A 26,447-nucleotide genomic window follows, 5' to 3' on the forward strand; every position below is an offset into this window, starting at 1 on the left:
ATGTAACGTTGTAAGCCTCATTTTGGCGCCCCTGTACCTTGGCGCCCGTGGACATATCTACCCCCCTGCCCCCCCCCCCCCAGCTACGCCTCTGGGACAATGGGAATTGAACATGGTCGGTCTGTCTAGGGACAATGGGAATTGAACATGGGGGATTTATATAACACAGACAATAGACAAACACTGATACAACACACTAAAAAACTGGGGAGGCAAGAAAAGTCAATTCTTTTCGACGCATATGAATGACCCTTACATTCACTTCACCTATTATATAATATCCACGCAAAATCGTAACCATAATCTACTATTCACACACGCGGAGAAGCAAAACAAAACCCAGAGTGAAATGAATAGTGAAAGGCAAGACACACACCCTTTATATATATACTGGTCTGCCATGGATATAAAGTGACCCATGCTGTTTAAAATCTAGTCATTTGACTTTTTGCAGTCAAGATGAAACGATCGCATCAATTCGTGAATAAAGGAGAAGAAAGTAAGAGGCAGAAACGTGATGTATCGCCTCGTACAATAGCTGAAGTCTTGGCACAAATTCATGCCAGTGATTTTGAAGATGACACGAGTGAACCAGAATCCAGATCCAGAGAGTCTTCACCTAACCAAAGTTCACCAGTAAACCCCGAAAACTACTATCACATTCGAGAGACGGAAAAGCGCTCCTCTAGAAAATTTAGAACCACGGCTTACACTTACAGGGTGAAGTTTAAAGACTTCAAGTCCGACGTACCGTTGGAGAAAGCAGAAGGGTTCATCACCGAGGTGTGGGATTCTTTGTTAAACACACTGAAACGACAATGTCAGGCCAAAGAAGACGATCACTTGAGATTTTCCATACATCACGACAGCTTGCAATCTGTTTGGATCGAGTTTAGCATCCCACAGAACTGACACCTTCCAAAGTCATCGACAAGATTCAACACGTGCAACAATACAATGACCAGTTTCACATCACCGATGGCAAAGCGACACTGTCCATGACCCAGGTGTCTCTTCCCCAAGGGACTGGACGTAACAAGGTCTTATTGGTGGACGACCTTCGTAACACCAAAACAAGCCTCGTCCGAATTAACAACCCTCAAGACCAGATGTGTTTATCCCGAGCCATCGTGGTGGGATGAACCAATGCCAACAAGAACGACACGGTAGAATAGAAAAGAACCTGGAAGACTATTCAACAATCGGACCGAGCCAAACAACGAAATGAAGCACAACTCCTGTTACACCAAGCGGGCCTGTCCAAAGACACACCCGGTGGCATACCTGAAATGCAAAAATTGCAAGAAGTCCTAGCTCCACGTTACACCTTGAAAGTGCACCCTCAAGAAGTGCGCGGACCTCTCTTGTTTCGAGGCAAAGATTTTAAAGATGGAAAATACATTCACGTCTATCATCACGATGAACATTTCGATGCCATTACCAGTATCATCGGATTCCTGGGATACAGATATTACTGTGAGAAATGTCACTATGGCTATAACAATCGAGAGCAACACAAACATTGTGGATCGAAATGTTCAGGATGTTTGGCCTCTCAACCCTGTCTGGACCTAGGACAAGAACGAGTACTTTGTTCAGCTTGTCAGTGCACTTTTGTCAGCCCTGCCTGTTACCAACAACATCTAAAGACGCAAGGTTCACAGAAGAAATGTGCTTGTCAACTGCTGATATTGTGTCCTACGTGTGGACAAGGCATACGTACCAATAATACCAAAGCACACGTATGTCCAGGAAAGAAAAAATGACACATTTGTCACCAAATCGTGGACTTGGAACATCAATGCTACATTCAAAAATGCCAACCACAACAAGAGGAGGAAGATGACCACAAGAAGAAAGGCAATTTCATCTTTTTCAATTTCGAATGCATGCAAGACACAGGCATTCACATTCCTAATTTCTGTGTGGCCCATCGAGCGTGCGAGAAGTGCATTCAAGAGCCTATCTTTAGTCATTGCCCTCACTGCAACAAGATTCCTGGAGGACGTCAAAAAATCTTTCGGGGACCGAACACGCTCGCCGATTTTGCCTGATGGATCTTAGACCCCATCGACGAGACATGGAGCCAAGAGGACATCGAACGTTACGGAGATTGTCATCGTCATGCCATGGTGATGGCTCACAATTTCTCCGGATACGATGGACAGTTTCTTTTGAGGTACTATACGGAACAAGGCACCGAACGTCCTACAGTGACTTTGAACGGAGCCAAAATCATTTCCATGCAATTGGGACAAGTACAGTTTAAAGATTCGATGAGCTATTTGGCCATGAGTCAAATGCCTAAAACGTTTGGAATGACATAAATGGCGAAAGGCTACTTTCCACACTTTTTCAATACCGAAGCCAATCAACATGCCGTTCTACCCCATATGCCTGAGGCTGACGATTACGACACCGACAACATGCGTACCGAACAACGAGAAGCTTTCTACGCTTGGTACTAGGCCCATGCCTCGGACCCCTTCGACTTTCAGGAAGAAATATTAAAGTATTGTAGTTCCGACGTGGACATTTTCCTGCGTTGCTGTGGAATATTTCGAGAACTGCCCATGGAACACGGATTGGTCGATCCCTTGAAAGAAGCTTGCACCATTGCCAAACATATTCCTTAGTGTACAAACAAAGATTCATGCCTGAAAACACCCTGGCTGTCATCAGTCCTCAAACAACCAACTTTGTCAAACGTCAATACTCGGTCAAAGCCCTACGCTGGTTACATTACTTGTGCGACAAGGAAGACAAATGGATTCTGCACGGAGGGGGCGAAAAGACCATCGGAACGTATTCGGTAGATGGCTGCGACTTAGAAAACCCCAAGATTGTGTCCGAATTTAACGGTTGCTTATTTCACGGATGTCCCGTCTGCACCCCTGAACGTGGCACTAAAAACCAGTTTATACAACGAACCATGGAAGACTCGTACCAGGCCACTTGTGAGCAACGCTTGAAGTTAGAACAGCAAGGATAGCAAGTGGTGGAAATGTGGGAACATGAATACGATTACCGCATGAAAACCGATCCCGAGTTTAAACGCATCGTGGAAAGTTACAAGTTGATGGACCCACTGAACCCGAGGACAGTATGTACGGAGGACGGACAAATGCTACCTGTTTGCTGTACCACGCCGACGAAGAGAAATTAGAAGAAATCAAATACTTGAACGTGTGTTTGCTGTATCCTTACGTGTGCAAATACTGTCGCTTTCCTGCAGGGCACACGCAATTGATAACGGAACACATCGACCTGGACCACATTCGACAACACGAAGGCTTGATCAAGTGCAAAGTTTTGCCTCCCACCGACTTGTACCATCCCGTGTTACCTCACCATTGTCAAGGCAAACTGATGTTTCCTTTGTGCCGTACTTGTGCCGAAACGTGCAACCAAGATCAGCCTTGTCATCACACCCAGGAAGAACGCGCCTTGACGGGAACGTGGGTCAGCGTGGAATTGTTTAAAGCTCTGGACATGGGATACCAACTGTTAGAAGTGTACGAAATTTACCACTTTTCCAAGACACAACAATACCACAAGGGTGACCCAACTCAGAAAGGCATTTTCGCAGACTACGTGGATGCCTTTTTGAAACTGAAACAAGAAGCCAGAGGTTATCCTTCCTGGTGTCACACTCCCCGAAGATGAAAGGACATTCAAAGAGAAATACTGGGAACAAGAAGGCATCACTTTAGACCACATCGAGAAAAACGAAGGCAGGCGATCGTTGCCAAAGTGATGTTAAATTGCTTGTGGGGCAAAATGGCACAACGACCATGTTTACCCAAGACAGAATATTTGACAGAACCTTCCCGTTACTTCCAGATGATTCACGACAAAACCAATTACATGGAACACGTGGACGTCGTTCGTGAGGATTTAATCTTTGTCAATTACGAAGAAGATCTGGACTTTGTACAAGCCGACGAATTTGGAAATGTCATCATTGCAGCTTACGTGACAGCCCACGCTCGCTTAAAATTGTACGAAGTTTTAGAACTGTTAGGGGATCGTGTGCTGTAGTTTGACACGGACAGTTGCATCGACGTCGATCGTCCTGGTCAACGTCACCCTGACATCGAAGGAGACCGTTTAGGAGCCTGGACAGACGAGCACCCCGACGACAAGATTCTAAGTTTTGCTAGTGGCGGTCCTAAAAATTACGGCTACGAATACCGGGACAAACAAGGACAAGTGTACACCGAGTGTAAAGTGAAAGAACTGACTCTCAATTATCGCACTAGTCGAGTGGTGAACTTTGGGGTATTGAAAGAAGCCTTCCAATCTGGAGAGGATGGAAACTTTAAAGTGACCACTCACCAAACGAACAAGATTGTACGTTTACCCACTCACCAAATCGTCAGTCGACCCTTGGAAAACGTCTATCAAATCGTGTACCAGAAGCGAGTGAGGCTTCCCAACCACTTCACTTTGCCGTACGGTCACATCGATATTGGTCAGCGTATAAAAAAGGACAATGTCCAAGATCGATAGTTCATTGTGACTACCAAGACCAAGCGAGCAAGATGAATACCTTCAGGGAAACACAAAACAAGTTCAGACAGGTGCAATTCAAGTTCGGTGATTCTCAAGTGGAGTGCGATGCTGTGTCTTGCATTGAGAGCGATGCAGTAAAGCATCATGGCAACTTTGTTCTCACTACTACTACTACCCCTACACCTATCATGGAAATTGATGCTGTGCGTGTCAAACCTGACGGATGCGAAAGCGATGCCACTCGTGATCGTGGACTCTTTACTGGTTGTCATTGTGGATGTCAACCTTCACGGCTACCACCCTACGGATGTCATCCAACCCTGAGCAAACTCCTGTCGATGTCACCCTACCCTCATCGAAACGAACCTGTGAAAGACGAATATTCGTTCCCTGTGCGTTTGCCTGAATACTGCAACTCTGAAAATCATCTTCAATCCTCCAAAGGAAAATGGACTAAGTATCTGGGAGGACCGACCCCTGAAGAATTAGCCAGAGCCGGATTTTTCTACTTGGGCGAAGGGGATAAAGTCAAGTGCTTCAGTTGCGGTGTGTCGCTACACCAGTGGGAACAACAAGATTCAGCCTACCTGGAACATGCTCGATGGTCTCCGAATTGTCACTACCTACCTTTAGTGGGACCGAGTCACTGAAGTAACCTACCATGTCGTTTAAGAAAACAGATTGGCTAGAAGTCAAACGTTGGACACCACTGAGACCAGAATTTAAACCCCATTTAAAAAATAATATTCAAGCATTGCCTAACGAACTGCAAGAGAAGATCTACAAGGAAGTTTGGCAGGGATTTGCCAGAGCAAAATCTCATTGGGTGACTTAGAACTTTTGTGTCGAGAAATTCACAAGAGGAAAGTGAAAAAAGTCAATAAACGGATCAGTCGTCCAAAGAAAGTCGTCCAAAGAAAAAGAGGAATCACCAAAGGGGAGGATCCTTTGGCAATGTTGGAAAACACATTGTCACTTTTTGGACGAAGCGATAGTCAAAAAAGAAAAAGGATAAAAGGGCGTGTGCTGAGTCATTGACGCCAATGTATTTTTGGTCTGTGTCCTGGAACCAACAAGCAAAGATGTCACCCACCAGAAAACATTCCTCTTCTAAATCCAAAGGAAAGAAAAGGAAAGGAATGCCTCCTCGTTTAGTGAAATATGGGGACATGTTGTCTGTCCTGTCCAAAGCTTCTCCACCCCTGCGAAAAAAAAAACTCATTCAAACAACCTCCAAAGATGTCATCGATACCGTGTGCGAATGTTGTTTGAACGTCTTGAAAGCTACGATCCCTTTGTCGAAACATCAGAAACAATGCTTAGGCCAGCATCGTCACGTCCTTCGCCAAATGGTTCAATAGAAAATCCCCATTCGTCAAAAGAAGAAGTTATTGGTCCAACACGGTGGAATATTGTCACCATTGTTAGGACCTTTGCTGAAAGGAGTATTGGGAACCGTGCTGGGACGACTCGTGTGAGCGAGATAAAAGAGACCTCTGGAGTCCCAAGATCTCAGACGTGACCCTTGAAATCGAATGGAAGGACGAAAACTAGCTTTAGTACCTTACAAACGATGAATGGAATACCATCGTTGGCAAAAACAACGGACCCCACATTTGCCTCCCAATCCAAATTTGACCGAGATGTCCCAGTTACAACACGAATTGCAGTCATTGATGGATCACCACGATTTGTCCGAAACAAAAAAAAATCGCAAAAGTACGGTCAACTCTTGCAACGACTGCAACTCTTTCACCAGAAAGCTTTAGACGAAACAGCTCTACCCACTCTGAAAGATTTTAAGACCTTGATGAAAAGTCCATCCGACACACCGTCACCACCACCACTACCATCTCCAGTCGTTATGAGAGACGCTACCCCAAGAAAGCCGGAGGAAGAAGAGATACGAGAAGTTTTTCAAACACCGTCAGCAGCTCCCATTTCTAGTAAGATTGCAGCGTCCTTGTTGACTCCTTCCCCCATACCCCAACGAGAAGAAATGAAAGCTTGGGTTAAAAAGATGATGTCCACTCCTCCTTCGACAGCCAATATTTACTACGATCCATCCCATCCTGCAGATTACGGAGGAGTTCAGAAATTGTATCGTGCTGCCAAAACTCGACTGAAAAGTCTCCGTTAACCTCAAGTACAACGATGGTTACAGGAACAAACTACCTACACTTTACACAAACCCATTCGACGCAAGTTTTCCAAAAGTCGCACTCAAGTCGAAGGCATCGATCGTCAATGGCAAGCCGATTTGGCCGATGTCTCTCATTTGGCCACCTACAATCGCGGCTACAAATATTTGTTTTGTGTTATCGACGTCTTTTCCAAATTTGCCTGGGTCGTGCCATTGACTTCCAAATCGAGCAGCGAGTTAGTGCGAGCCCTGCAACGGGTGATGAAACAAAGAAGTTGGCAAACGGACAAAGGTACCGAATTTCTGAACCAAGCTTTCCAAAAGGAATTAAAGAAACGTGACATTCATTTTTTCACCACTGAGAATCCTGAAACCAAAGCCAGCATCGTGGAACGTTTTCAACGCACTTTGAAAGAACGCATGTGGAAATATTTTACCCATCACCACACTCTCAAGTACATCGACATCTTACCGCACCTGGTGCAAGCGTACAACCAATCTTACCATCGAAGCATTGGACGTACCCCGAAAGATGTGATTCCCGACAACGAAGTGCTGGTTTCTGATCGCCTATTTGGTACGTCCCCGACGGTCGCTGTCCATAAGAAAAGTGGAGTGTTGGCCGTAGGAGACTGGGTGCGCATTGGCAAAACCAAACGCACTTTCGACAAAGGTTACTTGCCCAAATGGACCACCGAATTGTTTCGTGTCACTGGACGAGTCCATGGCCATCATCCTGCCGTCTATAAATTGGAAGACATGAACGGATAAGTGCTAAAAGGAACGTTTTATTTGCGCGAGTTACAACGTGGCACCAAAAAAGAAGACGACGTGTAGGACATCGAAAGCATTCTCGAACGCAGAACACATAAAGTGGGAAAAAGACGTGTCAAAGAAGTCAAAGTACGTTGGGAAGGATATCCACCAAGTTTTGATTCTTGGATCGACTCTTCACAAGTCAACGACTATAAAAAGAAGTGACCATCATGCCCTATCACACAGACTCAGCTACTGCTACCACTCCTTCATCCAGTTCTTCTCTGCAAGATTTAAAGAAACAACCCTTGTGGGTGTGGTGTGGAGAACGTGTGCCTAAAACGCAAATCGTCTTTTTCTTCCAAATCTTTGTGGTGTAGTGTGTCGTCGGTGCAGCCATTGCCAATTTGAGTTTGCAACAACGAGACAAACAATTGTGGACCATTTTATTGAGCAGTTGCATCGGTTACCTGCTTCCCAATATTTCCCTGAAATTCTCCTCGAACGGTAACAACGGGAATCTTGTCAGTCACCACTCCAACAACAACAACCCCATTTTGGGCGGAGACACGCCTCTGACTTCCAGTAACCCCTCGGACAGCCACAGAACTCTGGAATTATGAACAACCATAACCAATTTTACTTAACCTTCCCCAGTGACAGTTCCATGGAGGTGTTTCCCAACAACACTTTGTACTGTTACGCGGCTAAATTATCTCAGGCCATCCAATTAGATCTCGAAGCCCATTGGGAAGTGGCTTTGGTAGAAATCATTCACCCGACACAAATCAGAAACGTCACCGAAAAGCAAAACACTTTCCAGATGGAAATTCTGAATACCCAATTGCAAGAAGAAATAAATAAAATCGGGGTTTTAGGGGACACAAGACCAACAAGTAATCCATCCTTCAGTATCTACACATTGAAAATTCCTTCAGGGTTTTATTTTAGTGGTGAAAGTTTGGTGGACACTATTGCGGACAGGTTCGACTTAGCCTTTGGTAAAACCCTTAACAGAGCCAAAAGAAGTGTGAAGATTGAGTACCATAAAGTGGCTCATCGCCTCATGATCAAATTTCAGGATACGGACAGATTGTCCCTCAGGTTTAATTGTAGTTTGTTTGAAATTTTGGGTGGACATGCACAGATGGTAGCAAACAATTTTAGCTCCAAGATCAACAGTAATATGGATTTTTACATGGCTTTTGGAAACCTTGTAGAACTGAACGAAGGACTGAATTTGATCTTTGTGTACTCCGATGTGGCGGAGTACAACATTGTGGGACACACCTCCTTGCCGTTACTGCGTGTCACTCCTTTCAAAGTGGATAGTACCACGACCAATGACCAGGAAGGTGCAAACACTTATCACGTACACCGTGAATTTGTACATCCTCACTATTTGCCCGTCAGTAAGTCGTATTTTGACACTATCAACATTGCTATAAAAGGAGATGTGGGACAAAATATTCCATTCTGCAAAGGGAAAGTCATGGTGAAACTCCATTTTCGAAAACGATTCTCTAACGAATTGTAAGTCATGTATCCAGTGTACCGAGGCGTTGCTCGACAGCGAGGACATGGTTTAGGAGATATGTTAAAATCAGCCTTTCGTTCGGTGGCTCCGATGTTGAAACCGATGGTGACGCGAGGATTGCATGACTTGAAAGATGCGGCATTGACACAAGGCAAAGAATTTCTCCAAAATGTCATCATCGACAAACAAAACCCAAAAGAAGCATTCTTGAGGGCAGGCAAAAATGTCTTGCTGCAAACGGGTAAAGACATTTTGGGCCGACGAGAAACTCCTATAAATACCCTGAACGTTACCGAGTCAGGCATTCCTGCTTCCCTGACGAATCAGCAAGGACAAGGCAGAAAGAGACGACGAAGAAAACACCCCTTTACCAGTCTTCACACTTCTAAAGCTAGATAGACCAAGAAAAGAAGAAATGCTCGAGACTTAGACGTTTTTGATTATTAAATTATAGAGAGACAGAAATGATGCACCGAGAGTCTTGCACTTGTTCCAAGTCGGAACTGGATCTGTTTGCCATGCCATCCACCATGATGACGATGCAAGAATCCCAATGGGTCGAATTTCATCCCGTTTCCTCTTTGACGGATTCAGCTCCCATCGAGTTTGAAATCAAAGGACAATCCTAAAATTACATCGATCTGAATAGCAGTTACTTGTACCTGAAAGTCAAAATGATCAAAACGGATGACACTGCTCCAGGAGCCGATGATAGAATAGCTCCCGTCAACAATTTCATGCATTCCTTGTTCAGTGAAGTGGATTTGTATTTGAATAACAAACTGGTCAGCAGCAACATGGATACGTACCCTTACCGAGCGTACCTGGAAAATCTCTTGACGTACGGAAAAGAGAGCAAGAACACTCATCTGGATGCTTGCGTGGTATGGAAAGCTGACACATCAAGTGAGAACACGTTTAACGACACAACCCTGAAGGCAGATGACGATCCTCACAATATAGGTTTTAACGACCGTAGAAAAAAAATCCTGCAAGGACGAAGTGTAGAATTGATGGATCGTTTGCATTTGGACATGTGGTTGCAAGAGAAGTATTTGCTGAACGGTATGGATACCCGCCTGAGACTGAATCGTAGCAGTACCGCATTCCATTTGATGGCCCATGCTAACGAGTACAAAACCATCATCCAAGAAGCCAGACTCTACGTGCGTCGTGTGGAAGTGTTACCTAAAGTGGGAAACGACATCAGTCACACTTTGAGCAGAACTACCGCCAAGTATCCGATACGACGTGTGGAAGTGAAAACTTTCACCATTGCCTCTGGACTCCGATCCAAGATCGAAGATCATCTGTTCAAAGGACAGTTACCCAAACGTTTAATCGTTGGCATCGTGAGCAATGCAGCACTCAACGGAGATCACGATCAAAATCCATTCTAGTTTAAGCACTACAGAGTCTCCAAAATCGAAGTCAGTCGCGATGGCAAGGCCTTGTGTACCCGACCTTTCGAACCTAACTTTAACCAAAGAATTACTTGAGATCATACTTGTCCCTGTACGAAGCCACCGGACAGTTAGGGAGCAACACCAGTCACGACATTTCGTACGATGGTTATGCAGGAGGTTACACTTTGTGGGCTTTGATTTCACTCCAGACCAAGGCAGCGACGAGGGACATTTCCACCCTATAAAATCTGGTCAACTGCGTGTGGAACTTCAGTTTGCAGAAGCTCTACCCCAGACGGTGAACGTCCTCCTGTATGCCGAATTCGATAATACCCTAGAAATCAACAGTTTGAGAGAAGTCATTCTAGACTATTAGAAGCCATGGAAGACTATTATCCCTCTTTACATAGGTCATTATGGTTATCTTTTGTCTTTAGCTAGGAAACATAGTGTACATCAATGGCCCAATGACTTCCAACAGTGGAAATCTCAATTTAATTCACAACGTTGTCAACCTTGTCCAAAAAAGATGGTTATTGGAAAAATAATGTTTGTTATTGAATTGAATTGTTAATTTTTTAAAAATTTGTTCATTATTAGTTGTAAGTTATTTGAATAAAAATGTTGTGTTTTGAAAAAAAAATGCGTTTGTAGTTTGTTTTGCCATGGCTATCATGAACCATGCTCTTTGACTTCTCTCTATCCCTCACATCAAAACTATTTTAGCGTTCCGACTTGAAACCGTGTAGGGATGTTTTCGTTCGCGTCCGCGCTTTTACCGTAAAAGCGGGGCAATCTCCAGTCTGACCATCCATTATCGACTCATCCTCCAACGAAGATGTGCTCAAGATTAGCCAAGCTGAACGAAGCTTACGTGAATTTGCATCGTATCAGGCAAAGCCTGATACCGAAGCCTGAAGAGATAGAGAATGTTAGAATGTTAAAAGTCACTGAAGACCTGATAGAAGAGCTCTTCAGAGAAGAAATTAACAGGGAAAAAGAAGAATGGACGCAGAAGTACAGACTTCAGAAACAACAGAGAGAACAGAGAGAGGAGCAGCAACAGGAACCTTACAGAGGTTTTGTGGACTGCCGTGTCGACACCAAAGAGTTCTCCTTTTCTTTCCGAAGAAGCAGACCTTATCCTGTGAGAAAGTCTGCCGCCAGACGAGGCCGCAGTCTTAGACTATAAAAGATTACTATCGCTTCTCGTCCACAAAAAACAGCCCTTTTCAGGGCTACCCCATACTCTAGAAAACAATTACTCATTTCATTGCCTATGCTATGTTAGTCAGTTAGAAAAAACAGAAGTGCGTCTATAAGAACATTATTTCTTTATCTGGGTTAGAAAGTGTGACTTTAAATCCTTCGTTTCCGTCGCTTGTCGAAAATTTTAAATATTGATTATCAGTAAAAAAAAGTGAGTGTTTCTTTTAGTTGCGCGCGTTTTTGGTGATAATATGGGTAATGTGAGATTTGAATCAACTGAATGTTTTCCATCACGTCCGCTTGATGGAAGCTTTCAATCCCCCCATCATGAATCTAACGGCTCATACCTATCTCGGCACGCACTCCGCCCTGATAGATGGTTTGTTCTTCGACTTTTAGATTGCAAATCCTTTGACCGCCAGATCCACACATCTTACATATCCAGCCACAGAGGGAAAAAGACCATTAAAATCGGACCTAACCTGACCGACTAGCAGCCATTAGCCGCCATCTTGACCAGAGCAGACAAAGGAAATCCAGCCAAGCAGCCCGCCACGCAGCCATTTTGGATCATACCACCTCGTATAATAACTAAGTACTTTAGTACAAGGTAGGAAAATTACTAAGCCTGCGGGCAATTAAAACTCTGTGCTGTTTACATCTCACTATAATATATTTTACCTTACTTATACTAAATTCCGTATCTACTCAATTTGCCGCCTATTCTCTTAAACAGTCTCTAGGAACCATGCTAGAACCGACTGGATTGAATCCACAGATGATAAAGGCACCAAATATCATTGTGTGATTTTCAATCATAGAGAATAAATACGACAAATTACACAACTAACCATTACCTTTTTCTCATAATAACAACTCTAGCTGTTAGCACTGTTCCAGAAAACAGGCACTAGGAAACACACTAGTACCATGCCTGGTCAGAATCCTCACAAGTTACAAGCACAAGCTAACCACTGTGAGATTTTCCGATACACGGAACGTAACAGAATCTCCTCTCTCTTTGTTTCTTCCTAACCACAACCGCTATTAACAACAATAACTAACCTAAACCTTATTCAAAACCAAAGTAGGAATGTCTCAATCAATCACAAACAAACTTAACTTTAACACTAGAAAACAAATTCTGAGAAACAATAGGCTTGAAAAGGAAATGAAATCACATAAAAACCCCACCCCTATGACACCAAACCCGCAAATAAACATGGGGAAATTGGATCTCAGTGCAAACTCCAGGCGCCTTGAACTTTGCGAGAAGAAACTCAACTTCTCATCCACTCCTGAATGGAATGATTTAACAACACCGCATCGAACCACCCCCGAGAGAAATGAACTAATTCAAATATCAGCAGCCGACTTAAGTATCAACTCAACTGTAAGCTTCAAAAACGTATTAGATCCATCGGCAAACAATGAACTGGACGATACAATACCTATAGAAACACCAATATCGCCACTCCAAAAACAAGACCAGCCACCCACCCCCAAATACATGGCCATTGCACAATCCCCGGAAAAAGAAAAACCTATAGCCATGATCATAGGAAACCCACCGAAAATAGGGCCAGACTCATGTAACAAAGGAAAAACTACACCCAAAATGGCGCCCAAGGGGACGATAACTCTACTCCTACCCATTCATATCAGTAACAACAAGCCGAAATATCATAACAGTCAGACCCCTGGACCATCAAAACCCTTAACTGAAGAACAATTAGTTAGCAGCCAAAACAAAACACAAGCTAACCCAACCACCCCAACCACTAAATCAAAACCTAACGTGTGGGATGGCAAGTATAAAGGGAAGGGACCCATGTTTACCAAGACAAACCTGCCCCCCAAAATAATTCAAACTCACCCACCCCCAAAGAACCAAAGAAACAGGCCAAATTTTCATACCACCCCATAGAACACACACTTTATATCAGTAGCAACTCCAATAAACTGATAAACTTAACTGTTGACAGTCTCACACAGGCCCTCCTCCTTAGGGTTCATCAAGGACAATTCAAAATATTTAGGCCAAACACAAGATACATAATAGCACACTGCAGCACTCGCAGTCAAATGGCCAAATTCCTAGAAATTGAAATTATTAACAAAACTAGGGTTAAAGTCGAAAGACACAAACAAATAGGGACAAAGAACATAATAACCAAAACACACAATAGCAACCAGACTCTCATAGCAATAAAAAATAACACACGAACACATGACTTAGCCACACACACCCGCACGAACAACCCCACATTTAAAGCAGTTCTAAAACTCACAGGACAAAATAAAGGGATAAACAATGAAACCCTCACTGCCAAACTCAAAGAGAGTGGTACCCCCATAAATAGGGCGTATAAACTAAAAAATCATTTAGGACAGGAAACTAATACAGCGATACTAGAATCAAACTCTCCACTCTCAACCATGATAAGACTAGGTCACTCTGGGGCACGCCACCGCCTTGAGACCTACATAGACAAACCCAGGTTCTGCAGCAACTGCCAACACTGGGGACATTTCTCTAACAGATGCAGATATACCCAACTATGCTACAAATGCGGGGGAAACCACAAAGGTGTATGTCGTAGAACCACACCCAAATGTACCAACTGCAGGGGCCCCCACCTACCTAAATCCCACGAATGCCCCAACACTATCAAGGAATATCAAACCATAGATATCATGAACAACAAGCAAATCCCGCATCATGAGGCGAAAAAAGTAACCCCCAGTATTAAAAATCAACACCATATCATGACCCCAAACAAACCAGCAACTGAAGCAACCACAGCCCAAACACCCAACCAACCAAGGTCAAACAAGGTCAACAAAGATCAAACAAGATTAAATAAACAAGATACATTCTTAATCAAATCCCACAAAGACTCACAACTCCACCCCGAAGAATCAGATAACACTAACACCAAAAACAAATCACTGCCAAACCGGACAATAGAAAAGTTACTCATAGAGATCAAAGCCGAACTTATCAACAACCACCTCTCCATCGTGGATAAAATAACACAGATAATAAGCAAAATCGAATCAGATTTAAAGTTAATATCATAACCCTCAACACAAAACAATCAATAAAGGACCACCCCAATAATGGATTATACAACAAACCGCAACATTATAATATGGCAATGGAATGCTAGAGGGCTAATAAGTAATATCAGTGAACTCAAAGCCAAATTACAAAACCTAAAACACAAACCAGATAGTATATGCATTCAAGAAACAAAAATAACAAGTACAACCAAACAAATATCCAAACTACCAGGATACGCCCCAGGTCGCATCAAAATCGAACCACGGGACAAGGAGGTGGGGGTTTAGCCATCTATATAGCAGATAACATCCCGAATGTAACAACAATAACCATAAAACCAACCCCAGGTAGCAACGAAGCATTCGAAATTCAGTCCCTCATAATTCATACAGGCAAGGGTCAAATACAAATATTCAACATTTCTGACCCAGGGTTAACATCAGGCACAGCCAACTTAATTACTTACAAACAAATAAATGGTCACAAACGAGTAGGTCAGATCGTCATCTGTGGAGAATTCAATGCCCATAACGAGCTATAGGGGGCGGTGTGACAGACAAAAGAGGCAAATTGATTAAAGAATGGACCGCAGAATCTAACTTAACCATTTCAAATGACGGTACAAAAACACGCCTCAACCCAGAAAACGCCATCGACCTCACCATTTGCTCGCCATCAATAACCCAGGTGGCGGACTGGAGAGTGGATCAAACTGACCCCTTGGGCAGTGACCACTTTCTAGTAATAGTCACCCTGCAGATGACGTCCAATACAACTCGCTAAAAAGAACCCCTAGATGGATATATTCAAAATCAGATTGGACCACATTTAATGAAACACTAAGCAAAGTAGACACCAAAAACCTAGAAAATGATAATATTAATAAATATTACGAAAACCTGATTGATACCATACTAAAGGCAGCCACCACCAGCATACCCAAAACTAGTGGTAACCCAAATAATCTAGCAGTCCCATGGTGGAATGATGAATGCAAACAAGCCATCACTGATAAGAAAAAAGCCCTCAATAAATTCAAACGCACTAAAAACTCTATTGATTTCATTATATATAAACAAAGGGGAAAAACCTTAAAAACATAATTAAACAGGCAAAGGAATCAACTTGGCATAATTACTGCACGAATATCAATATCACAACTAGTACGAAACAAGTCTAGGATAAGATTAGATCAATTAGAGGGAAGACAACTAACACCACCACAAAAATAGCTGGAGCCATTACTAATAAAGAAAAAGCTGACCGACTAGCTCAGCATTTCTCAGATATGAGTAGCAACACCAACCACACCCCAGCATTTCAATTACATAGGGACAAAGTAGAAAGAATCGACAGTAATCTCTTTAAAGACCTCGGTCACAAAGTCTCGAACCTAAATAAAGACATTACAACTTACGAATGGTACCTAGCATTGAAAACCAAAATCGAAACTAGCCCAGGGGAAGATCAAATAGGATACACAATATACCAAATAACATTAAACAAATAATTATTAAATTACTAAACCAAATATGGACCTCAGGCAAACTATCCGATAAATGGAAGCACGCAATAGTAATTCCAATACCCAAGCAAGGAAAAGACCCTAACGATATTAGCTCCTACAGACCCATTTCCCTAACAAACAACATTTGTAAGATCATGGAAACCATAGTCACCAACCGACTCAAACACCACCTAGAGAGCAATAATTTAATCTCCGATAATCAATGCGGATTTAGAAACAAAAGATCCACCACGGATCAACTAATACGATTCGAAACCGCAATCAAATTAGCGTTCAACTCCAAACTCAAAGCTGATAGGAATTTAATTGCAGTATTTATTGACCTCGGAAAGGCATTCGACCTTGTACGGACCAAAGGCTTATTAGCCAAACTCAGCCACTACGCCGTCATAGGTCGAATGTTTAAATTCATTGAAAACTTCCTCGCTGACCGTAAAATATCAACCAGAGTCGGCGACACCTACTCTGAACCACACACACTTGAAAACGGTACACCACAAGGGAGCGTACTCAGCCCAACCTTTTTCAACATCATGATTAATGACTTGGACACCAATTTAACATCAAAACTAATTGAACTCTCACAATTTGCTGATGATAGTGGAATATGGAGAGCAGGAAACCCCACCAACCACAAAGTAATCAGCGATATTCAAACAAGTTTAAACAAAATAGGGAAATGGGCTGATAAATGGGGTTTCAAATTATCCCATGAAAAAACCATAGCAGTATTATTCACCACCAAACGTAAATTACAAAATCAGTTTCCAAAACTCACCATCCAAAATCAAGAAATTAAATTCGTAAAAGTAGCACGATTTTTAGGAATGCATTATGACTCCAAGCTAAACTGGGGACACCACATAAACGAACTAGTCAAAAGGTGCAATAAAGACCTTAACCTCCTTACAAACCTTAAAGGAACCACCTGGGGATCCAATCAAGAAACCTTACTAGCATTATATAAATCGTTAATTAGATCTAAACTAGATTATGGATGCCAAATTTACAACTCGGCACCCCAAAATAACCTCAAAAAACTAGATAGCATACAAAGAAAGGCCCTAATTATTTGCACTGGAGCACTACCATCCACATCACTAGTGGAGCTTCATATCTTAGCTGGAGAACTGCCGCTCCACCTTAGAAGACAAGAACTCACCCTCAGATATGCAGCCAGGCTAACAACTCACCCCGACACACACCCCACCCGGCTAGCTATAAATAAATGCAACTTACCTTTTAGAACTAAATTAACACAAAACATACCAGCAGGGAAATTAGTCCATCAATTAGTTGAACAACTTCCTATAGACAACCTCCAAGCAGAAATTGCAAATCACTATGACAAAGAACCATGAATAAATATCAACCCCTCAGTTAACACCCTCATAACGAAATATGGCAATAAAAACGAACTGGAACTCAAACTAAACACAATCTGTACAGAAGAAATCAACTCAAAATATTGCAACTACATTAAGATTTACATTGATGGATCCAAAATAACAGAACCACCCAGAACAGCAGCAGCTTACGTAATCCCCGAACTTAACATTAAAGTAGGACGAAGACTACCTAACCTCTGCTCCATATAAACAGCTGAATTCTGGGCCATACTTAAAGCACTCAAATGGATCAAAGAGAACAAAATACCCCACGCGGTAATAATAAGTGACTTTCTAAGCGTCATAAACTCAATACTTAATAACAACACCAAATCAAGAGAAAACTATCTTAGGCAAACCAATTTATTGTTAAAAAAAACTAACAATAATAACTTACAAGTAGAATTTATGTGGATACCATCCTATATTAACATACCAGGTAACGATATGGCAGATATAACAGCTAAACAAAAACTAAACGAAACCACTCACATCAACCTATATTATAGCATATGCGAACTCAGTAGCATATCTAAAACCCTCATTGACAATAAATGGCAGGAATTATGGAACACAAGCACTCAAGGCAGGAAACTAAAAACCATCATTAAAGAAGTCTGTAAAAATAGAAAACCACCCAAAACAAAAGGCAATGAACAAAAATTCATAAATAGAATACTCACGGGCAAAACCAAGCTGGCTAACAGCTTCGGACAGTACATAGGACCACAACCACATAACCCTAACTGCTACCACTGCAGGGTCCCAGAAGACCTAGAGCCTATTTTTAACAACTGCCACACACTTGAAAAAGAAAGGGCTAAGTTTAAAGTTAAACAGCATAATATTGGATCCCCTGCAACATACCCAGAATTCTTGATGAACACAAACTCCAATATTAATCTAACATTCGAAAATATCGTAAGTTTTATACACGAATCCAATCTAATCAAAAAATCTAAGAAAGTAAATCAAAGACCAGTCAAAAATATTACAAATCACTGTTTGGGAATTATGACGGCCGGCTCGGTCTCGTGGGTTCACAGACTGACACAGCCGTTCATAGCCCGAATAATAAAAACCAGTTAAGGACGAATCTAATCAAAAAAACAATTTTTTTTATATATTTCTTTTACAAAATCACTGTTTGGGAATTATGACGGCCTGCTAGGTCTCGTGGGTTCACAGACTGACACACACGTCCATAGCCCGAATAATAAAAACCAATTAAGGCCACAGAAAATTAAAATAGGAAAATAGGAATTAATTAAAACAGGAATACATAATAACATACATAAAACAAGTTTTCACTCCAAACCAGTAAGATAAGGAATCAAAATAAATAAGGAATTCAAGACAAAAAAAAAACTAATAATTTAAAAAAAAATAAAAAATAAAAAAATTTATATTTATTTTTTTATCTATACTGCCTTCCTGATCTACTCTTAACCGTCTCCTTGTCTCTTAAACAACATCTGGCATGAAAATTAACACCTCTACGAACTCACTCACGGAGCGAAAGCAGACCCAGTTACCACGTGACTCCAGTATTGCGACTCAACAAGAGAACAAACTACAACAGTCTACCTCTCACACAACTACAACACAAAGGGCCGGGATTGAGAATAAGACTGTCCATACCAATACGGATCAATATCCGTTAGTAACTCAACAACAACTGGCTGAAATTTTAAATCAAGCTTCACAAACTATTTCTACTAACGTACTCAGCCAAATCCAGGCAATGTTGGCAGACGACCCCGAAGAATTTGAAACTTCCACGCTGGCAGCGGCCCTGGAAGTATCATCATCCAATGGCGATGAAGCTGAGGAACTTGCACCACCTAAACAGAGTGGAAAAAAGGAAGGCTCTATCTACCGGAATATGGGACTGGGAAAGGCAATTGATGATATAAAAAAAGAGGGCCACTTCGTCAATGCAATCCAATAGATTAATTGGTGCTCTCTTGGTACACAGAAACCACGACAGGCATAATGGCATTATGGAGTCAGAATTTTGAGCCAATTCTATTAGGAAGCTTACTCAGAGTTCTCCTTGCGCCAGCTGACCGAGGCAGCTAAATACTTCGCTAAACTTCATGGTTATGCCTCTCCTGGGGAAACTAACGAAGAAAGCAAAACAGCCCAGCTATGCAGGGAAGCAAAGGACAGACGGGGAACGTTTGCCTAAAAAAAAAAAAAAACCTTCTCAGGGCTACTAAAATTGCCTGTAAATATCTAATAGGGATCCATTTTGGCTTGGTATCCCTCCTAGATCAACTAATCTTACATCTGAATTGATCTGGTTTGGTACCGCCGTTTAAATTCTCACACTTACTCTTTTGCCATGCGTTACTCAACTGCTATAAGTCGTTTAGACTTGACCGATTGGTTTTTAATTTCAATAAGTATGTACACTATGCACACTAAATTCAAACTTGTTCGGAAAATTTATTCAAAATTTATAACTCTTATGATCTGGTTAATTGCAGTGGTGGCTAACACATTATTGGTATATTTTGTCCATTGGTAAAACTGCACATGATTTGGAATAAGTACGGGCTGGCGTTTTGGGGAGTACATGACATCCATGGCTGGCTTTCATTTTTTTGGGGGGGTTACCAGACAGATGCCCCCCCCCCCCCACTACTTAGCCAAAGAGTAAATGTTTTTATGTGTTACTGATTTCCCCGATATGTTGCAATGTGTTTTTTTATACAAAAGAATTTGGTTCAAAAATGTAATAAATTTTTGCCGGGGTGTTTTAAATCCCTAGTGTCTCCTATAGGTTTGTTCTTCCGAGTAGGTTTTTATCACCTACCTCGGAGTCCCGCTCCTATTTTATTCTGTGACCTTGGCTAGAGGTCCCTATATCCCGTGTCTGCTATTAGTGTTTTTGCTATTTGTTTGTTTGTGCTATAATTGTTTTCCATGTAGGGATAGCCATATGTCGTATCATTCCCAGTTGTCTTATGATCCTCATTAATGGATTTTTTTATTTTTATTTTAAATTTATTCAGAGATTAATTTAATACATTTTGGAATTTAGGTGAAGTAGCAGTGTGTTACATTTTATTCAAAAAATATTGTTATTGTTTTAATGTGTGTTATATATGGGTCGCTCTTCACAGTTTTTGTATAAATTTATCCGAATTCCAGTGAGCTCTGTATTTTCTTTAATATTTTATACTTCACTCCCTCGAATTGGTTAATTATATTTAAATCATTACTTCCGAAATCAAAAGTCTTTCATAATATGGTTTTTATAAATAAAATGTTAGAGAAAAAAAAAATTCTAGAGGAGGGAGGGGGACGGCCGGTGCGAGTGCAAGTCCTATTAAGGTAACTATCCCATGGATATTTTTCATTGCACTCGTCCCTCCGTCTTAAGTCCCAATAACTATAACCTGACCACAGGCATTCATTGTTTTCATAATGTAACTACTAATTTCTGGCTTTCCGAGTACCTTTCCTCCTTTACCACGCTCGGACAACGTACACGTGGCAGTACAGTATGTGGAACAATTTCCACCTGCCACAAGACCAGGTGTCCTAATGTGAGGTCATCGCTGCCGACCAATCGTAGCGGGCGTCACATACTGCTTGGGTTGACACCTGGGGCATTTCAATCCAACTAAGAAACATGAGTGTGTTGTGTGACTATTCCCACTCATGTTTATTAGCCTTTCAGTCAGGTTGTTAAGGACTAGTTGGTCCTACACCTGAGTGGCTAAATTAAAAAGTACTCTGTGAGTACATAAAAGCCTGGGAGATGAGGCTCCTTTTCCTTCCCCCAGGAGTAATTAAAAATCACGCAGTGCGTGAATAAACAAGTGGTACATGTTCAAAAGAACGAAAACCACTTAAATTCAACTAAAAAACCAACCAATATTTGATTGTCAGGGGATGTTTTCTTTCAAGTCCGTGCTTCGGTAATATACGGAAACACTCGTCAGGCTGGCTACCCATTGTCAACGAGACAACATTGAAAATGAGCAGTAGACTCACAAAACTGTTGAAACTCCAGATGCACCTGGAATACGCCAGGCGCCTTCTGAATGAGCTGGCAGCGGAGGCCATTGTAGAAGAAGGTAGGATTAAAGAGGAGGAGGAGCAGAGAAGGAAGAAAGAAGAGGAGGAAAAGAAGAGAGTGATCAGGTCTCACGTAATGATGAGACCTAAGTGTGAAGTGAAACCTGAGGCGAGGACACCTCCACAAACAACAGTAACAGTACCACAGCGTCAACCACAGCCACAGCCTCTTCCACCAGTAGTACAATTACCTGTGGTTCGCCCAACTGAAAACTGGGAAGAAGAAATAAGGAGACCACAACATCCTAGATTGCGGGATAGAAGAAGAAGAAGACAGAGGGAAGTTTTCATTATCCCAGAAACTGAAGATTGGGGTGATGAGGCTATTCGTCAAGCCTCTGCACTCCCAACCACAAGGGTAAATTGGGAAGGGGATTGGAGCAGACGATGCGTGTGCGGTGCCAGACCTGGGAGATGCCAACATTAGCAAGGTGCCTCTGAAGTTCCAAAAACAGCCCTTTTCAGGGCTAACCAAAGCTCTAGAAAAGAGATAGTAGTCAATTAGCCAATTGGTGTGAGTGTTGAGTAGTGTGATTATAAACACTTACTCCTTTACTAATGTGATTATGCATGTGTGTTTGTATGAGCTCAAGTACATTTGTGTGGATAGTAGATTCTGGGTTTGTTATGCTTCTCTGCTTGTGTGGATAGTATAGTTTTGGTTTGATTTTGCTTCTTCTCGTGTGTGGATAGTAGATTTTGGGGTTTGTAAGCGCTTACGTACGTTTGTGTGGATAGTAGATTATGGTTGATTTTGCTTCTTCCCGTGTGTGGATACTATATTTTGGGTTTGTTATGCTTCTCGACGTGTATGGATAGTATATTTTGGTTATGTTTATGCTTCTCGGCGTGTGTGGATAGTATAGTTTGGGTTTGATTTTGCTTTTCCCGGTGTGTAAATGGCAGATTATTGGGGTTTGTTATGCTTCTTGGCGCGTGTGGATAGTAGATTATGGTTATGTTTTTGCTTTTGCTTCTCCTCGTGTGTGGATAGTATAGTTTGGGTTTGATTTTGCTTTTCCCCGTGTGTGGATAGTAGATTATTGGGGTTTGTTATGCTTCTCGGCGTGTGTGGATCGTAGATTTTGGTCATGTTTATGCTTCTCGGCGTGTGTGGATAGTATAGTTTGGGTTTGATTTTTCTTTCCCGTGTGTGGATAGTATATTTTGGGGTTTGTAAGCGCTCACGTACATTTGCGTGGATAGTAGAATATTGTGGTTTGTAAGCGCTCACGTACGTTTGTGTTGATAGTAGATTATGGTTGATTTTTCTTCTTCGCGTGTGTGGATAGTATAGTTTGGGTTTGTTATGCTTCTTGGCGTGTCTGGATAGTAGATTATGGTTATGTTTCTGCTTCTTCGCGTGTGTGGATAGTAGATTATGGTTTGATTTTGTTTCTTAGCGTGTGTGGATAGTAGATTATGGTTATGATTTGGCTTCTTCGCGTGTGTGAATAGTATAATTTGGGTTTGATTTTGCTTCTTCGCGTGTGTGGATGGTATAATTGGGTTTTGTTTTTGCTTCTCCGTGTGTGTGTCGATAGTATAGTTTAGGTTTGTTATGCTTCTCGTCGTGTGTGGATAGTAGATTATGGTTATGTTTCTGCTTCTTCGCGTGTGTGGACAGTAGATTATGGGTTTAATTTGGCTTCTTCTCGTTTGTGGATAGTAGATTGTGATTATGTTTTGGCTTCTCCGCGTGTTTGGATAGTAGATTTTGGTTTTGTTTTTGCTTCTTCGTGTGTGTGGATAGTAGATTTTGGGTTTAATTTGACTTCTTCCCGTGTGTGGATAGTAGATTATGGGTTTAATTTGGCTTCTTCGCGTGTGTGAATAGTAGACTGTGATTATGTTTTTGCTTCTCCGCGTGTGTGGATAGTATAGTTTGGGTTTGATTTCGCTTCTTCGCGTGTGTGAATAGTATAGTTTGGGTTTGTTTTTGCTTCTCCGCGTATGTGGATAGTATACTTTGGGGTTCGTTTTTGCTTCTCCGGGTATGTGGATAGTACAGTTTGGTTATGTTTTTGCTTCTCGGCGTGTGTGGTTAGTAGATTTTCGTTATGTTTATGCTTTTTCGCGTGTGTGGATACTATAGTCTGGGTTTTGTTTTGCTTCTTCGCATGTGTGGATTATAGATTTTGGTTAGCTTTTGGTTTCTCTCCGTGTGTGGATAGTAGATTATTGGGGTTTGTAAGCGCTCACGTACGTTTGTGTGGATAGTAGATTATTGGGGTTTGTAAGCGCTCGCGTACGTTTGTGTGGATAGTAGAGTGTGTGGTTTTTTCACCTTCCCTTCTGTGTGGATAAGAGATTATGGGTTTGTTTTTTGCTTCTCAGAGTGTGTGGATAGTATAGTTTGGGTTTGATTTTGCTTCTTCGAGTGTGTGGATAGTATAGTTTGAGTTAGTTTAGCTCCTTCCCGTGTGTGAATAGTATATTATGGGCTTGATTTTGATTCTCAGCGTGTGTGGATTGTATATAATGTGGTTAGTTTTTTGTCTCATTACCTTTGTGTGGATAGTAGATAATATGAGAAGAGAAAAGTAGGGGGATGTTTTCCTTCACGTCCGTGCTTTACATATGAAAACTGAAAGTGTTCGTCATTGCACCATTCTACGGAGTAAGCGCAAAGGAGATGGTAGCAGTCACAGCTTTATTTAACAACTTAAAAGACAGTTGGTACTGGATAGTGGATGGAGCCTGTGTAGTGGAAAGGCTTGAACATGAATGGAGACATCCAGTTACCAAAGACGTTGTGACAAGTCAAGTAACCAGCCTCAAGGTAGCTATGGATCTTGTCCAGGGAATAATAGAGGAAGAAGTAAAAAGATTAAGAGGCTTCATTCACCCTCCCTATGTGAGAGTGGGAACATTGAAGGAGGCCATTGATCATGTCACGAGAGTCAGGTGCTTCTTAGAAGATATCATGGAATGGAGTGAGTGGTCCTTTGTAAAGTGGGGAGTAGGTCAACTCAAAAAGGCAGAAGAACTGATGAGGAAAGTGCTGACAGAAGAAGTCAAGAAGATCAAAGAAACCTGGACTAAAGAGAGAAAGGAAAGAGACAATATAAAGAAAAAAGAAGACTTTGAGAGGATTAACAATAACTGAATCAAAGTTCAGGAGAAGTTTAGAGCATTGGGCCATCCAGACTGGATGCCAGAGTCGGAAAAGAAGAAGAAAGGAATAGTGGGAAAGGTCAGGAGATGGATGAAGAAATAGAAGAAATAGAAGAAGAACCCAAAGGCCCTTTTCAGGGCCCCTCATAGGCCTCGAAAAGAAATTGCTTTCGTGACTCAATTTTTTTTTTCATGTTGTATCAGTGTTTATAATCCACGAATATTCCCATGTTAATTTTCCCTTGACTCTAGACAGTCCCACGATATATTCCTATGTTAATTTTCCCTTAACACTAGAAAGTCCCACGATATATTCCCATGTTAAATTCCCCTTGACGCCAGGGTATCCCAATCGTGGTCGATATGTTCCATTCCCCATTCACTCCATGTTAAATTTCCCCATGTTAAATTCCCCTTGACGCGAGAATTGATATATCCTAGTTTAACACTAAAGTCCCCCTTGACACTAGGGTGGCCCACTATACTACTTATATATAATCTGATTGTACACAATTCATGTATCAGACAATGATAATACGAGTGACGTACTATGTACAATCTGACTGTACACCTATCTGTAAAAGACATTGATAATACGAGACATCTGTGTTAATGATCTTTACCCGTAAAAGTAACGAGATCTCAGTTAAAATATAAAAATATGAAAAAATATTTCATATTTATGTTGCAAAACATGAAAGTTTGAAGGCTATTGATTATGAGAATAGTATACAGACGTGTCAATAAATAAATATTTTTGTGTTTTACCCGCGATGTTTCTTCCCTTGAATTCGGCTTCTCATTCAGATTCAGTTCTACTGCAGTTCGGCTGTGATCATAAGCTTCCTGAGATGTAAATTCATAGGACTGTTAACTGTCGTTCAAAAATTATGTAACTAAATATGACGCATGCTAAACGCATGTGAAGTGCACATAATATTAACAAGAATATGTTTTCATCGACTGATTAATTGGAAAAAGGTTGCTGAAATATGCTACGATTGATTGATTGATTGATTGATTGATCGAAACAGATAATAAAACAAAGGACATTCTAGACGATGATAATTTTCAAGGCTCAAGATGCTTCTGCTTTGACTATCTGAATAGGTGTCGTAATCATTAACCATTTAAAACGTGTACACTCATTTATCCAATTAAGAGTTTACTCCTTTCGTGTTACGAAAAAAAGTTTCACATTTATGTTAGATGGGTTTTGCGTCTTGATCAAAGAGATTTTGGCAAATATTGAAAGCAATATCTCTTTCTCAATGAAAGTAAACAAAGTACCGTGACTATCTGCAACAAATAGAATACTACATTTCTCTCCTTCATGCCACGTGTCGTCAGCTCCTTAAATGCATGTGCATATTCCCCAAAATAAAGGGCTAAGAACCGCTCTGCCAGTTTCGAAGGGCGTTGCGAGTTATATAAGTTATCCAACTGAAGCTGGCTGTCCGTCCTTATTACACTAGTCTCAGGACTTCGTCTGAAGGAAAGATGAAAATCGCAGTGACCAATGTTGCTTTGAACAGTTAGATGAGACGAAATTTGGGGGCATTTTGATAGAACGTTTCAGAATGGAGATACCTTCAATGATTTATTAGATGGGCAGATCTGGAAGAATGAGGTGAACACGCTACTAATAATAGAACTTTACAGAACTTCAACTCCTTTTCATACTTATGA

The sequence above is a fragment of the Sinohyriopsis cumingii genome, chromosome 6 (assembly GCF_028554795.1).
Source record: "Sinohyriopsis cumingii isolate HCF-2022 chromosome 6, ASM2855479v2, whole genome shotgun sequence".
Classification (NCBI taxonomy): domain Eukaryota; kingdom Metazoa; phylum Mollusca; class Bivalvia; order Unionida; family Unionidae; genus Sinohyriopsis; species Sinohyriopsis cumingii.